Source organism: Haplochromis burtoni, unplaced genomic scaffold (assembly GCF_018398535.1).
Source record: "Haplochromis burtoni strain Fernald_Lab_line unplaced genomic scaffold, NCSU_Asbu1 Contig_258, whole genome shotgun sequence".
Classification (NCBI taxonomy): Eukaryota; Metazoa; Chordata; class Actinopteri; order Cichliformes; family Cichlidae; genus Haplochromis; species Haplochromis burtoni.
In genome coordinates this window covers 671,736-687,546 of record NW_024582619.1, presented here as the reverse complement: position 1 = coordinate 687,546, position 15,811 = coordinate 671,736, and the positions used below count along the sequence as shown (strand labels likewise).

At 43.3% G+C, this 15,811-nt stretch overlaps 1 protein-coding gene across 6 annotated transcripts in view; it reads left to right on the top strand.

Moving 5' to 3' along the window:
* The first annotated feature begins 6,430 nt into the window (after nucleotides 1-6,430).
* mgat3b (beta-1,4-mannosyl-glycoprotein 4-beta-N-acetylglucosaminyltransferase b) overlaps nucleotides 6,431-15,811 on the top strand; it is a 54,330-nt gene continuing 44,949 nt past the window's right edge. Inside the window, exon 1 of one of the 6 annotated variants that reach the window (XM_042227411.1) lies at nucleotides 6,431-6,599. The gene's annotated coding sequence lies outside the window, so the exon portion shown is untranslated. Of the gene's footprint in view, nucleotides 6,600-12,594; nucleotides 12,703-15,811 lie in introns of those variants that run through there. The other 5 variants (XM_005939428.3, XM_042227409.1, XM_014339121.2 and 2 more) reach the window with 5 other exon arrangements.

Below are 15,811 nucleotides of genomic sequence, written 5' to 3'. Positions count from 1 at the left end.
ATGAATGAATTTGGAAATGTCATAGACCCATATTTTATCACAATAGAACACAGTAAAAAATATCAACTGTTTCAACTGAAAAAAGATAATTACCATTTTAGAAAAAATCTTAGCTCAATTTGGATTTGATGGCAGGGCCATGTTCACCACTGTGTAGCATCTGTTCTTTTGACAGCAGACCCTAAATTTTGGAAAACTGAGGAGAGCAGCTGGACTTCTGGCAGACGAATATTGTCCCATTCTTGTCTGATGGAGGATTCCAGCTCGGGTCTGCTTTGTTCTGTTTTGTTTGATCATGTGCCACTTGATTGTTGATGAAAGGTCAGCACCCAAACTCGTCTACTACAAAGCCATACCGTTCCAATGGCTGCAGTTTTGCATTGTCTTTCTGAGCCACACAGTCCTTCCCTGAAAAAGGGGGTCTGGATGGGACCATATGGTGCTCTAGAACTGAGCACTGGTAACAAGCTAGATATTGTATCTGACCTCAGAACAGTTGTCTGCTTGGCCTGAGTCCATTTTAAATGAGCTTTGGCCCAGAGAAGACAGCAGTGTTTCTGGATCACGTTCACATACGGCTTCTCTGCCTGACAGAGCTTTAACCTGCATTTGTGGATGGCACAGTGAACTGTGTCCACAGGCAGTGACTTCTGGAAGTGTTCCTCAGCTCGTGCTAGTTTTAATGCAGTGCCGCCTGATGGCCCAAAGATCAGACATCTGGTATCGTTTTTGGCCTTGTCCCTTACACACAGAGATTTCTCAAGGTGTTCTGATTCTTGTGATGATATTATGTACTATAAATCATGAGATACTAAAAATCCTCACAGGTTGACGATCATCTGAAATCTTTTTCTCAAGATGATGCAAATGCAGGTGAACCTCTGCCTCTCTAAGACTCTTTGTACCAAACCGTGTTTCTGACCTGTTGGCAAATAACCAAATTAGCTGTAAAATATTCCTCCAAGCTTTTTACTCTCACTTTGACGTTTGTTGCCCAACCTTTTTAACCTTTTTGCGGCAATCAAATTTAAACTAAGCTAACAGAGTTTTTTTAGATATATATATATATAAAAGGTTGTTTTTCCTCACTTCAAACATTTAATTTGTTTTCTGTGTTCTGTGGTTAATAAAAATACCGGTTTATGAGATTTGCTAAACATTGCTTTCTGTTTTGTTTACATTACAGACAGTATCCCAACTTTTTGGGTTTGTGTGTGTATATACGCACATTTTTAAAATGCAGGATACACGAGTTTCTAATAATGAGGCCCCTGTATGTGTAAGTTACTGACAACTGTTGCTAACAACCAAAGCTCTTTAGCATCAGCCATGAGCACATTTAGTGGTGATGTATTTTAAGACACGCTTTACGTATGAGAAATAGGTAAGCTGGACCATAATTACAGTTTTGAGTCTCGGATACGAAGTGTGGGCCGCTCCATCAACATGACAAGGAACAGGAAGATCCCTGACTCTCCAGCAGCTTCGTGGGACATTGATAGATGGTGGGCATAGTGACTGTAGAAGCAGCACACTGTGCTCGCAGTGCATTGAAGTAAACACTGATGTGCAGCAGTGTGATAGGTAAGGCTGGGGAGGATCTAGAAGAAGAGCTTAGTGAGATTAGTGGAGTAAATGGAGCCATCCATAAAAGTCAAACTGAGCAATTGCTCTTTGCTTTATTGTCCCGTGTCACCATGATGTCAGACTAAACAATAAGACGTTGCTTGCAAACCTGAAAGTTTAAAATTAAAATGTTCATCTTAATCCAACACTGTTGGAAATCTTTTTTTTTCTCCATCTGCTTTGTATTTCAGGATATGCAGACACTTGGCTGACTGCAACTCTGTGTGCCTCTGATTTCCTGTTTTACAAAATTACTTTCAGAGAGCGGGAGGGGCTCTTCGAGCCGAGAAAAGCTTCACATTCTTTCACATATTCTGTCAGTGTCAGATGTACAAATATGCAAACTGTAACTGCGCGGCACTCTGGGGTACCGAGGCCGTGAACCCTTTCCCAGAGAGTCTTACCTAATAGCGGAAAATTCTCCAGCTAGGAGACTTGAAATATCTTAACGTTGTGTCGTTGTGCGAGTCTGATAGAATTAAAAACGTTAGTACATTTATCATCATGCAGCTTATTTTGCACAGCCCCCCTTCTTGGAAGTCAGGATGTTATCTCTGCCTAAATTAACTTCACACTGTTATGAAGCTCTAATTGGTTTAATCAGAGAAGTGATTAGAACACGAAGAAGCAATAAATGGAAGAAGAATCGTGTCGCATTAAACCCTCAAGTCACAAGTTCAAACTGTACCGCAGCAGAGTGCTCGGTATCAAAGCCAACGCAGGAATGTTGCTAATTGCTCGTTTAAAAGCTCATTTTCATGGAAATGTAAAAACTTCAAGCTGGCAATGAGACTTCTAAATGATCTTCACTGCACTCTGCTTGAAGCCTCTGTTTGTTCTTATGGATGCACTTTGAAAGCTTTGCTCACATAGCAGTCAACAAATATCTGCTCAGCTTTCCATTCACGTCGATCAAAGCCCCAAAAGTCCTGTAGGAGGGTCCGGTTTTATGTGTATAAAGCCAAATCACATCAACAGTCGCCTCAAGGGCAGCCATGTGCCACGACTGGTTTGGGTCCTCGTCAGAGAGGTGATTCGGACGCTAACATTAAATGAAATCCTGACTGGAGGGGCCATATCAGTGCAAAACTAAGCAGGTGTACACGCCTCGCTAATGAAGTGCTGACTGACTTTAGGAACTCTTTAACAAATATTATTTTCTTCCATGTTAAATATAGTTATACAGCTGCCATACCTATTGTATGAAAAGTGTTTTGGCTTTGACTAGTGAGTAGTTAAATATAAACTCACTGGCCAATGTTGGATCAGACCAAGCATCAGAAAAAAAGTGATTTAAGTGATTTTGCATTGACATGGTTGTTGGTGCCAGAGTAGCTGGTCTGAGTATTTCAGGAACTGGGATTTCCAATCACAGCTGTATCTAGAGTTTACAGAGAATAGTAAATAATTCTGGAAATATGCAGCAAGGGGCATTTCTCTTAGTAAGAATGTTTTGTTGATGGCAGAGGTCAGAGGAGAATAGCTAGAGAGGAAGGAACAGTAACTCAAATGACCACTTTTTACAACAGCTGAAGACCACAACCCGGTGGCAATTACATAGCATCAATCTGCCTCACTCAGCCTATCTGAGTGTTGCTACTGACCATCTTCTGATGGCTGCTTTCAGCAGGATAACACACCGTTGTCACAAAGCTCAAATCATCTCTGAGTGGTTTCTTAAACATGATGCTGAGTTCACTGTGCTCAAATGACCTCCACAATCACCATATCCCAGTACAACAGAGCACCGATGGGATGGAACAGGAGATTCACATCTGCAGCAACTGTGTGATCCTATCATGTCAATATGGATGAAAGTCTCTAAGAGATGTTTCCAAGACTGTTTCCAAGAACCGAGGCAGTTCTGAAGGCACCAGTGAGGTGCACCTAATGAAGTGGCCATTTCTTCTTCCTATCATATATCTCTGAAAAAATGTTTTTCTAAATTTATGTATAAGGTTACAACAAAGACCCACTTCATGAATTCATATCTGACTAATGGTCACATGTCAAATTCCTGTAACACAACCTTCTGGTCCGCAGGTTTTTACACGCCGTTATAGATTAGAAAACAAGCTTTCCTGATTCACCACTTAAAATTATGAATCAAACCACAGACATATATTGATTATGTACATTGATTACTTTGCAGCCAACCTTTAAAACTCTTGCTTTGTCTTCCAGATGATTCTTACACTCCCTGTACTTGCACATTTTAATTTGTTAATGCTAATAAAGTTATTGATTTTCTTCGCCGGAGGAGTGCATGCTGATATCTTTGGTGGGGAAAAAAAACTTGCATGCTTTTTCTGAATAATTTTCCTCTTCTTGGCTCTTGTTTTTCTTCAATCTTCAATCACAATTAGCTCAGCGAATGTAATCCAAACAAATTTCAGTTTCTTTGTGGATCTCAATAGATTCCTCGTGTGGACTTTCGGACTCTGGACGAGCTTCATTCTTCATTTCATGCCATGAGTGTTATTGGCATTTTGCTACTTTACTATACAATCAACCATTTTTATTTTTTATTTTTTGAATGTCAGACCCACATCACAGTGCATACTGTGTCCCTTTTGCTGCCGCTGCTTTGCTGAAGAAGCAACGTGCTGTGTCGTGTAAAATATGACCGACTGTGTTGTTTGATGCGGTTGCAGGATGAGCCAGATGTAGGCATGTGTGGCCTTGGAGGATGACAGCTGTTCCTTTCTGAAATAATTCATCCACTTTTTTCTCAGCATATATAAGCAATATTTGTCTGCTTTAGTGACCCAAGGTTAGCTCCTTGTTGTCGAGTTTCTAATGTCTAGGTCTTAACCCAGCTGTACCTGTGAGTCTTGGGGTGACAGTAGCAGGGTCTCATACACCCATGTTTTATTAATTGTCGACTATAATAAAACAAATTTGTCAAATTTTTCATTTGATGGTGGGCCAAATTGTTGAAAGTTAACCCCAGGACTCTTCTACTCCAAAGCCATGCTTTTATGTGAGATGCAGCATGTGGTTTTGTTATTGTCTTGCTTAAGACTTCACAAGGCCCACCCTATAAGAGACATCATCTGGATGGGAGCAAATGTTGCTCTAAAACCTGTTTATGCCTTTCAGCAATGATGGTGCCTTTCCAGATATACAAGCTGATGGAAGCGTTTCAGAACTGACCTCGGATAACAAGCCCAATTTCCAAGTTACCAGGAGTAGGAGAGTTTTCCCCTTTGCTTCAGTCCATTTTAGATGAGCTTTGGCCCAGAGGAGACAGCGGGGTTACTGCATCGTATTAACATAGGGCTTCTTCTTTGCATCACAGAGCTTTAACCTGCATTTCTGGGTGGCACCACAAACTTTGTCACAGAATAATGCCTGTTTTTACAAAGATCACAAGCAGAGATCGTATTTTGGCACTATTTGTCTCTTTCACAGAGATTTCTCCACATTCTGTGAATCTTTTGATGATATTATGTATTGCAGATGATATTCAGTGTCTTCACTTGCAGAAGAAATATGTTCCACCCTTTGTAGAGAGTTTTGAACAGAGGTGAACCTCTTCCCATCTTTACTTCTGAGAAACTGTCCTTCTCTTAGATGCTCTTTTTATACCCAATCATGTGATTGACTAAGAACCTAATTATGCTTGTGTAGCAACATTAAAGCCAGAGAGCAGCCGAATGTGGGGGCGCTTAAGAAAGCGAAGAGAAATCGATGTTTCAAAGCTGAATTCTATTAAAGTTTATAAAAATGCTTTTAAAGGCACAGAAACCTTATTAAGGAAACGCATAACGTGTTAAAACACAGATGTACATGAACAGATGGTGTAACCGGACCTCGTTTTAATCTGTAGTTAAATCAACTTTAAACTATGAAGCAGCAGGTCACAAAAAACAGGAAAAACTTGAAGAACATTGAGCCATGATTCATCATTGTCAACACCTTGTTTCTATTGAAAGCTCTGTGTGTAAAAAGTGGAGCCAGTGAGGAAATAACTTTAGTCTGCATTCGTTTTTATACCAAGAGGGAGGCGATTCCTCTGGATAATAAAGAAAAAGGTTTTATAGACATTTATGGTAAAACAAGCCTTTGACTCCCTTTTTATGAGGTAAGGTAGGCAAGTCAGTCATTTCTGCACTGGCTCCATTTTTCCCTCCATCCTTTACATACAGAGTTTTTGGAGGTTTATTCTTTTTAAACTGTCAGTGTGAACAGGTGTCTGCATACAAGTTTTACTTCAAGTAATCTCAGCAATTCGACGTAAAGATATGTGCAGTGCTTACGCCGTTATCTTAAAAACAAACCTTTTCAAGATCATCTGATAAAAGTCAGTCAAAAGTGCTGCAAAAAAAACAAGGTGTTGACATGATTTTGAGTCAAAATACGTGACAATCGATAGTTTTGTGTTATTTTTGTGTTGTTGTTTTTATGATTCCTGCAGCAGTAGCTTAACGTTGATTTAACTACAGATAAAAATGAGGTCAGGCTACCCCATCTGTTCAAAAACAGAGTACTGTAAAATTAAATGAAGTTAAGAGGCAAACCCTGGTTATAGTGTGAGTCGGTTGATAACCATTAACCATTGTGCAGTAGATCAAATATGTTTTCAACCCTCTTCTTTCTGTAATTCAGCATTTAAAAAAAAATAGAAGAGCAGTAACTGTCACCACAGCTCATCATACCGTGTCCTCAGGTTTTGTTAACATTCTCAGGCATGGTGTTAAACAGTGACTTGATAGACCATCACCACGTGGGTGTGTTTAGGGCGTCAGCAAAACCACTGGAGTGTAATATTTGCTGTACTTTGTGACCAAGGAGATTGCAGAATGCTGTGTTTGTTCAGCCCACGCTCACCTGATACTTCTCACCTTTAATGGAAGAGCTCATTACCTGCCTGGAAAAAAAAAAAAAAAAGAGCACAACAGACAGGACGCTGTCTACCTGATCCTGGACCGCTGACTGTGGCTGCGAGAGGCAGGAGAAAACTGGGAAAGGTAAACATGCACCACTTTAATATTTAAAAATGCCGCAAACTGAAATATCTATGTGGAGGAAAAGCGGAGAGCTGTTAGTCCGTGTGTTTAAAAAGATGCAGCCGTGACAGCACGTCTGCCACTATTTTGATAGCGTGAGAAAGTCCTGTGGTTTTTATTCTGTCAAGCGTTTTGAAATGCTTCCTGTGTGCTGTAATGAAGTCTGACACTTTTGTCTCTCAGAGTAAACGACACAGCAAAACCTGCTCGTTCAGAGTGTGCTGATGAACACAAAGGGGGAAAAGTCACTGGAAGTATGGAGGAGCAGAAATTAGTCCTCAGTTTCTCTTTCCACCCTTTTGTCTCCCCACTCGTAACGTTTCCCTCGTAATCAAACAGCCCCGAGCAATAGTGATAAGCAAGCGCAGGAAGCGTTTCCCAGTCAGCAGTAATCTCCTACACATTGAACACATTACAAATCCACCTACAGATGACTGACTTCCAGGTTTTACAGGACCCTAACCACACCCCGGCTCCATGAAAAAAAAAACAGAAGCAATTAAATGCTTCTCTTCCTGTCTCATAAAGCATTGATCTTTCCCTTGTATTTGGTTTACACACTATATCCGTCTGGAAAGTCCAGTGCTCTCGCTCTGTCTCCATATCCAGATTCCTGTCGCCCTAAAATTGTATCCAAGGAAAACTTGGAACAAAGGTGTCATCTGAGAAGAGTCTTTTGCTGAATATTTTATCCTGTGTGTGTTGCCTTGGGTGCAGACATTCTAGGAAACTTCTGTGAAAATGAGATGCGTGTTGAGAACTAGATCTTTGTTTGTCCCGTTTCTTTTAAACTGAGGCTTTTCTAGCTTTTCTATATTTACAGAGACTGTTTTGTTCCAGTTTCATGAACCGTTTAAATCTGCTGGTATAAAGGTGTGATTGTGTTGAGATGGAGATTAAATGACTATCTGGTTCACCCGGTAGATTTTCCTCTGGAAAGGCACGCTGGTGTTTCTCCTGTGCTCATGTTAGAGCCCTGAACGCGTTCTGTTACATGCAGAACTTCCTAACATCGACCAGGATAGCAGTGACCTGGTTTGGTTCACACTTCTCACTTATTTTCGGAAAGCTGAAAGGAATTATTAACAACTATAAGGCCAAAAGATAACATCTTATAGTTCCTGAAAACACTTGTTTCATTCATGGCTTAAAACAGAGCCTAACACTAACCATACCAGTTTTTCCAGCGACTTGCAGAAAGTAACCAGGTTAACACAGTTTTGCTGATGTTACAAGGTAAGGCACAAGGGTCAAGACATATATATGTTTTTCCAGAGACAGTTTTAGTGCAGTGAGCATAAAATAATCCCTGAAATCAGCCAACGTACCCATGATTGACCCAGATGAATCAGAGGGTGTAGCTTTGGGTACTTTAACAGAAGCTATGACCCCGACAGCAGAGTGACAGTATGTGTCAGATCTGCTTTGGCTCTAGCTATCATTAAAAGCATCTTCATAATCCTGCTTCGTGAGACAGGACAGACTTCTGGTGTGAGCCATAAAAAAAAAAAGTGTCGCACTCAGACTGCTGACAGGCTGATATCAATATTTAAAGTGCAGACACAGTGTAGGTCTCTAACCCCCCTCCCCCCACCCCACAGTGGCTGCTGATTGCTCAGAGGGCGAACAAAGTGAGGCTTTGAGGTTGAAGATCTCAGGCTGTTCTGAGGGATGTTACGCTCTAGGGGGCTTAGCATCCAGCTGTATTTACTGTATCACTAATAAGCAGAGATGTTGCCAACTTCACTGGCTTACTGATACAGACACTTGTTAAAAAGCAATGGATCACAGGCTATTTAAAATCTGAACCATATCACAGCTGCCAAATAATGAGCATCTAGACTCCTTGAGCTCCCTCGAGACCCGAGTCTCAGAAAAAGGGACTCAAGTGTAACCTGAAACTAAAATGGAAACGGGTGAAGTCACACAAAGTTGGGGAGATATGTAAATCCTTTGTTACACCTGCTAGCGCCAGGCAGATGTACAAAGGATGAAATACTAGCTGACTTTAGATCTCTCAGGTGTTCCTTTCAAAAACCCTGGACTAAATTTGTGAAGGACAGCGGGCTTTGTTTATCCACATGAAGTAGAAACCAGAGGGCAGCTTCTGATGCTTGACAGCATCGGTTTGTATAAAAACGTTTGCGTGATCAACTCATTGAGCCTCTTATTATTGTAACTCACGGCTTCGATGGCATCTACACACCGAACGTGTAAGATTCATGAGAAAATTCATAGGTTCAAAATATTTTTCTGACTCACCTGTTGTTAATGCAGCCGTTTACACCCACTGAGTAAACGTTTCCAATTTTTCACATGCAAATAAAAAGTTCTGACCAATCAGATCACTGCAATCTGGCAGTGACTGGCAACAAGTGGACTCGTAGATCAAAGTGCGCACTGCTACTTATATAGACATAAAATAATACTGTTTTACCAGGCACTGCTCTCTGGTCAATCAGCTCTCTACCTGCTCTGGTGCTAATGCTGATAACAACAGCTCAAACTACCTCACTGACATTCTGATTTACGACTCTTTCTAAATGCGCTCGGCATGTGAAGGTCTTTAGGCTACAGATCTACATTGAAGCGATGGCGGTCTCGGGTACTGAGACAAACTTGTGCAACGTGAGCTTGTAATGTGCACATTAGGTGCATTAGGAATCACTTCCCCTGTTTCTGTCAGTCTTGAAAAGAACAAGCAGAGATGTTCTTTCTTCTTTAAGCAAGAGGCTTTCGGGCCTGGCCTCACTGCATGACTTCAGTGAAACCCTGAGTTAAGTTAAGCAATGTGACAAAGAGGAACATTCACCCCTCGGAGGTTGTTTCCTTTTAAGGGTCGGTGCAGTTTATTGTTCCAGTTTATTCAAGCATGCATAGCCACAAATAGCATGAATAGTCCTCCACCCTTTGCCACAGGCACAAGGAGGACACAAGTTGGTAGACATGTTAGAACAATAACCAGCTTATTACAGATAGCCATTCATTTTTGCTAGATTAACTCTTACGCTTCACACTGTGTGCATGCAGGAATTTGACTTTTTCTCCAAAAAAACATTTGTGTTTGTTTGAGATTTACTTTGGTAAGCTAATTAAACCAATGGAAACTTTAGATATTTTATTTTTTTATTAGTTTTAAATTCTTTCTCTGAATTTTTTATTTTATTTTTTGGCATGTAATGCATCTTACTAGAGACGTGGGGATAAGGGAGGGGCTCGACATGCAACGCTTGTCCACACTTGTTCGGTACCAGAGCCATGATGTTAGTAAAGTACAAACTATGAAGACTGTAGCTGACGATAACAATGGAGATACAGACTCACACTTTGTGTGCTTATTCTGACTACATCTGTCATTTCTTGGTGCAGAATAACTCAGGATGAACCAACTTTAGCTTCTGCCTGGACTCTCTTGCGTGTCACAGAGTAATCACAAAACCAGATAGACATGCTTTTGTTACGTACTAGCGTAGAACATAATCGTGTCATTTAAAAGAATGTTAATGATACACAAATGTGTTTGCACACTCCAGCTCTCAGCAGATGCTAGACATTCCATTTGTTCGCCTGCTGATAGTCATGGTAGCAGACACTCTCTCCTTCTACCTACGCTCATATCCTGAGTGTAATTCATTTGCCATAAAGGGATAAAGAAACATAATCAGCACACTTACATTAAATCTGACCTGAAGCATCATTATTAAAGGGATTTTTAGAAAAAGAAATACATCGTCCCACGCCTTCAGCTCTTCCTCGTTTACTGCATACATCAAATTTGAAGTTTTGAAGTCTGCATATGTGCAAGCTGTGGCGTATAGAGGACCCAGATACAGGACGCAGAACACTAAATCAGAAGTGAGCCTTTGTTGTAGCTGATAGATATACCCAAAAAAAAAAAAATACACAAAGTCTACATAATATCTAAACATTGCCAAAACAAAGAAGAAAAAAAAAACAAGAACACCAACAGAAATGTGCAATCTAAACAGGCAGAATGAGCACAGAGGCAACGATCAGCCAGAAGAAAGGAAGAGCACGACAAACACATGGGGAAGGGAATTCAGGATGCACGCACGCACACATGCTAAACACACGAAACACAGGTGCATGCAATGAGCAACAGGTGGAAAGAATGAGGGAATCAGGGGCCAGACAGGAAGTACCAGTAACAGTAACCTCCAAAATAAAACAGGAAGCCAACAAAAGAGACTGATAGAATAACTTTGGAGACAAAGAGGGACAATTGGAAGCAATGGGGAGATTGCTGCTACTCCTTCTACTACTACTAATAGTAAACATTATTATAATAAAAGGCAGTAGAATTAGAAATTAAAAGAAAACAAGCCAGGGCGAAGGCAGGAATTCAAAAAACAGAGTAGAAATAGTTACGGATTAAAAATGGGATGTGTGTGTGTGTGTGTGTGTGTGTGTGTGTGTGTGTGTGTGTGTGTGTGTGTGTGTGAAGGCAGGTGACACTGGGCAGTGTAGTGTATATGTGTTGGATTTGTTTGGGAAAGGTGCAGGTTTACATCCAGCTCTGCACTTAATGGTGCCTAAAGAGCCAAATATGGATTTGTCATAGCAGCAAAGCGGCCGTTCAGCTATCTAAACACATGTGTAATGGATAGTATTATACTGAACTGGGCCAGCATTTTAACCCGCTCATGACTGAAAATCACATATTATTACTTTAAAAAAAATACTAAAACTGAGAGAAAAATTCCCTGTGTTCCACTTTTTCCACTATTTACACATAACCAGCTCCTAGTTCAATAACACTGAACGAATATAAGAGCTGCACCGTTTGCGTTTAACTGAAGGGCAGCATTGCCCGAGGTGAGCTCAGAGTTACAACCTGCTGTTTCTCTGGCGCCCCCTTCAGGACATACATCACATTGCCTGACAGCAGTCGGTGTGTGTGTCTCCTCACACTGTATCCGTGCAACAGGGTCTGGTGTGCCTCACGGGTCCCTGCTATATGGACATACAGTTTTCTTGCAGTTCTGCAGAAAAAAAGGGGGTGGGGTGTCTTAAATACAGGCAGCGTTTACAGGCGAGCTCTGCGTGGATCACAGGTGAGGTCACAGCAATAACAGTCTTATATGTTCCAGCCGCTGCACGGTCATATCTCATTTTTCATATCTCATGATGGGCGCCCCCTCCGTCCCGCTGATAAGCAGCATAACGGGGGGAGGAGCTCTCTCCTCACGGGGCTCCTCCTTCCGCTCCCTTAGTTTTCTTCCACTTGCTCCCCCCAACGCCACCCACCCCCCCTACACACACACACACGCACGCACGCACACTCATCTGCACCTCCTCCTGCTCTTCGCAGCTCCGATCGAGAGGAATAGAGGGCAGATTATGAGAATATACGTGAACGCCGAGGAGTAGCGGGGGTTCTTCTCCTCCTGTGAGCGGAAAAGGCGTCGCGGAGGACGGGAGAGAGAGGGACGCATCGTGGACAGAGACCGAGGAGACGGAGGGAGGAGGCGACAGCGGCTCGTAAACACGACGGAAAACGGCAATCAGCGCGGCAGAAAGCAGCTATCACCCCCTCTATCTCCCGCCTGGCACCACCAGCACCATCGACACTAGTGACACCCCCGAGTCCCTTCGCATCATTCCGTCTCCATCCTATTTTTGTACGTTATTGCTGTTTGGCTTTTGCTTTCCGTGCCTCTGCTGTGAGTATCTGTGGGGAGAACCGCTGCTCGTGTCTGTCGGAGGAGCAGCATCAGGGGCTGAGCTAGGAGAAGAGGCTGTGAGCCATCACCCATAGGATCCCCCCGCCCACCCCCAGTCGGGTCCAGCTTGGGACGATTATCTGCACATCCGATCCGGCGGATAAAGGAAAAAAACAAAAACAGCGAAGGCGAGATAACCGCACAGTAACCCGCCTTCAGCAGAGTGAGAGAGAGAGACCCCGGCCCCAGTTATCAGCCAGTCTCCAGCATCACCGATGCGATGGCATAGTGGCTTCTGCAGTGCAACCGACAGGCTCGACTCCGATCAGCAGGGCTCTCATCCACCATGACCCTCTGAAAGACATCACAGGCACAGATGGGTAAGAGATGCTCCACTCTTTTTTTTTTTCTTTCCTGTTGTCTTTTCCCTTTATGTTGATTCCGGGATGTGGAGGTTGGGCGGGGAGTGTGCAGGGGTGGGGTGGGCAGGGGCGGGTTGTGACGTGTAGAAGACCCCTGCCATTGCACTGAGCCCAGGGTATAAGACTGCAATGTAAGAAGGTGTGTTTGTGCCCGAGTCAGGTTGTGGAAGTTGCTGAAAACAGAAGAAGACAGGAGCAGATGTGTAGACATGATTGTTCCTTACTGGGTTCATTGGAAATGTTTTGTCCTGTGTATGTTAGACTTGATGTTCAAGCACCATGACAGGCTAGTCTGCTGGCCATTCTGGGCACTGGAAGGAGATGCGAAATATGTGCAGAGATGTATCAGCCTCAAAGAAGCAGCGATACAAGATGCTAAAGACTAAAGCTGAGGCTAATCGTGCTCATGTTTCACGTCACTCAGTGGGTTGACGGTGCACTGGAACTTTAAGGTTTTGGCATTTGATTCTCATTAAGATACATCCATTAGATTCCCAACAGTACTCTTCTTCAGGCTGTCTAAATTGTGAGGTAAAGATCGGGCAGCATTACGGAAGGAACCAAGTGGCAATCAGCTGGCAACAGAAGAACTCCTCTTAACAGGAAGAATGAGAGCAGAACCTCCGTAGAGGCTAATTTCAGCCGTTTCAAACACCTGAAACGATGGAAGCCGTGAGTCTTGTCACCGCTGCTCACAGCTCAGCGTAAAGTTCTCCCAGCACATGACCTTAGAGGTCTGAATCATCCTTTTCCAAGCAGCTGACTTCTGTTTGCGACAGCTGAGGCCTTCACTGAATAACTCTACTTTCCATGTCTCGTCAAAGTGAAACCAAAACCAGAACACAACCTCTGCTAGCTGAATTCTTTTCTAATTTCCCACAGGAGTGAGTCTGCTGCTCCCTGACTGGTGCTTTGGGATATCCAACCCTGCTGCGGTGGGGGTGCGAGTACTACGGGGTTGAATAAGCCGATCCACCATTGAGCAGGCTTTGCGTGAGCTTGATCGAAGGTTTTGACTATTAGAGTTCTGTGGAAAGAAAACAGTAAACCTCTTCTTGTTTCAATACGTCAGTCGTTACTCTGGAGCATAACAATTAATCGGCTGTAGCTCCATTAGAGAGGCTCTGTGGTGCAACAATAGCAGACTGCACTACCTGGCAGATCCCAGGTGTGACTACACGAAGCGGTGCGTCAGTGATGAGCGCGCTCATTCAGTTCTCCGAGGATAAAGATGCTTCTTTTGGGCGCTTTCTTTTTTACAATGTCTGTTTAGTAACGACACAAATTTGAGAAGTTCTAAGTTGGTCTAAGCAGGTCTGAGTTGAATCCACAGGGAGATAGTGGGCTAACACTTCGACTTTTCCTGGCAGCTGTTTGGTACCAGATCAGTACCTGGCAGGGTGTAAAGAGAGCAGGCAGGAAATGAATTTGAGCTAGAGGGCAGCAGGAAGTTTCTCACCATGCTTACAGCTTACAGAAGGATTTCTGCTGCTGCGGTTGTCTGCAGTTATCACGACGTGCGTTTAAGTGGTCCACCGATGTCCTAACAAACATCCCCCAGCCCCACGTTTCAAACAGCAGCATCAACAAAGACCGTCTCTCACGGGAATGCTGGCCTTTTAACTTCACAGTTGATGCTGATGCTGTGAGACAGGGCCTCGTGCAAGAGTCTGTGAGGTGTGTGTGTGTGTGGTAACGGTGGTAGTGTTTGCAGGAGGAGGAGCACAAACTGAAAGGGTTTGAAACACACTGCAGTCAGAATGAAGACGTGCAGCGAGCAAGACAGGGAGCGAACGGAGGCACTGGATGACTAGTGAGGATGAGGGAATGGTACTCGGTAGGCCTGGTTGGAGAGAGGGGGGCCCTTAAAAACTGCCTGGACTCGGCAGATCCACCTGAGCCCCACAGCTGAAGCTCGCATCATTTGCCAGATTTGATTAAGAGCACACTCAAGAGATTTCACCCGCTGTCGCTCATACGCTGTCAGTTTCTCTTCAGGTCTGCTTTACTGGCACGTATGAGAGAGAGGAAACCTCGGATAAGGGAGTCGAAAACGTGAAGCGTGCCGCGACCGTTACGGGAAAATCCTAATCTGCCAAATCTCACGTTTTGTTTTTTTTACCCTGCAAATGCAGGAACCCCTGACTTCTGTCTAACTCCTGACAAAGAGGCGAATAAGCGTTGAACCTGTCGTTTAAGGCCGCGAAACGCAGACCGACAGATGATTTGTCCTCTGTCTGTTTTTCCCAGCGGCAGCAGAAAACAAACTTCGCTGCTGGTCCCATCATCCGCCCGGTTTCTAATACGAGGAATGCTGAAGCTTTTTCAAAACGTGATCAAATTTTAGGTTATAGTACACACAAAACCTCTTCTCTGTAGTTCAATCAGCATGCATTCTTTCATCCTTTTCTCCTCTCATACAGTTTTTTCATTAATGCGTGCCCTCTATCTTCCCGCCACCACCCCCAGCCTGCGACTCAGGTTGCAAGGCCGAAACAAATGGCTTTGCTGGCACACAGAGAGGCTGTCAGTTAAAATTGCCAGGGGTGATCTGGGTTCACGCGCCCAGATCAGCAGCCTTTTTCCTGTTGCACTACATCCTGTTTCGCAGGCTCTCCCTTTTCTTTTCTTCTTTGTTCTTCCTTTTTTTGTTAGGAAATCAGCTGTTAGTGCCAACTCGCCCAAGAGTCAAATGCCTTGTAATGATAATATTGCATTGACTGCAGATCAAGTTCGAGAAGGATTTTGACGCTCTCGAATCTCAGAAGGAAACGGCAGCCTCTCCGTTGCTTCTTGAGTCAAATGCGCTGAAATTTGTAATAAGAATTTTTTTTAAAAAGCGAGAATGTGTGCAGGAAACGGCCACAAACCAGTCTTGTTGTTATAAGCAGATGGAGGCGGACATCTGATATCCTGCAGTGTGCGAACGCCACTGAAGGACAGCAAAAGGGCAGTGAAGACAGATTTGCATGAACGAAGGAAAATCCCAAACAAAGCAAGAGCTTGCTGACTTTTATTCACTAGGATTGGCTTTCTAGTATTGCAGTACAGTGGATGTAAACACGGG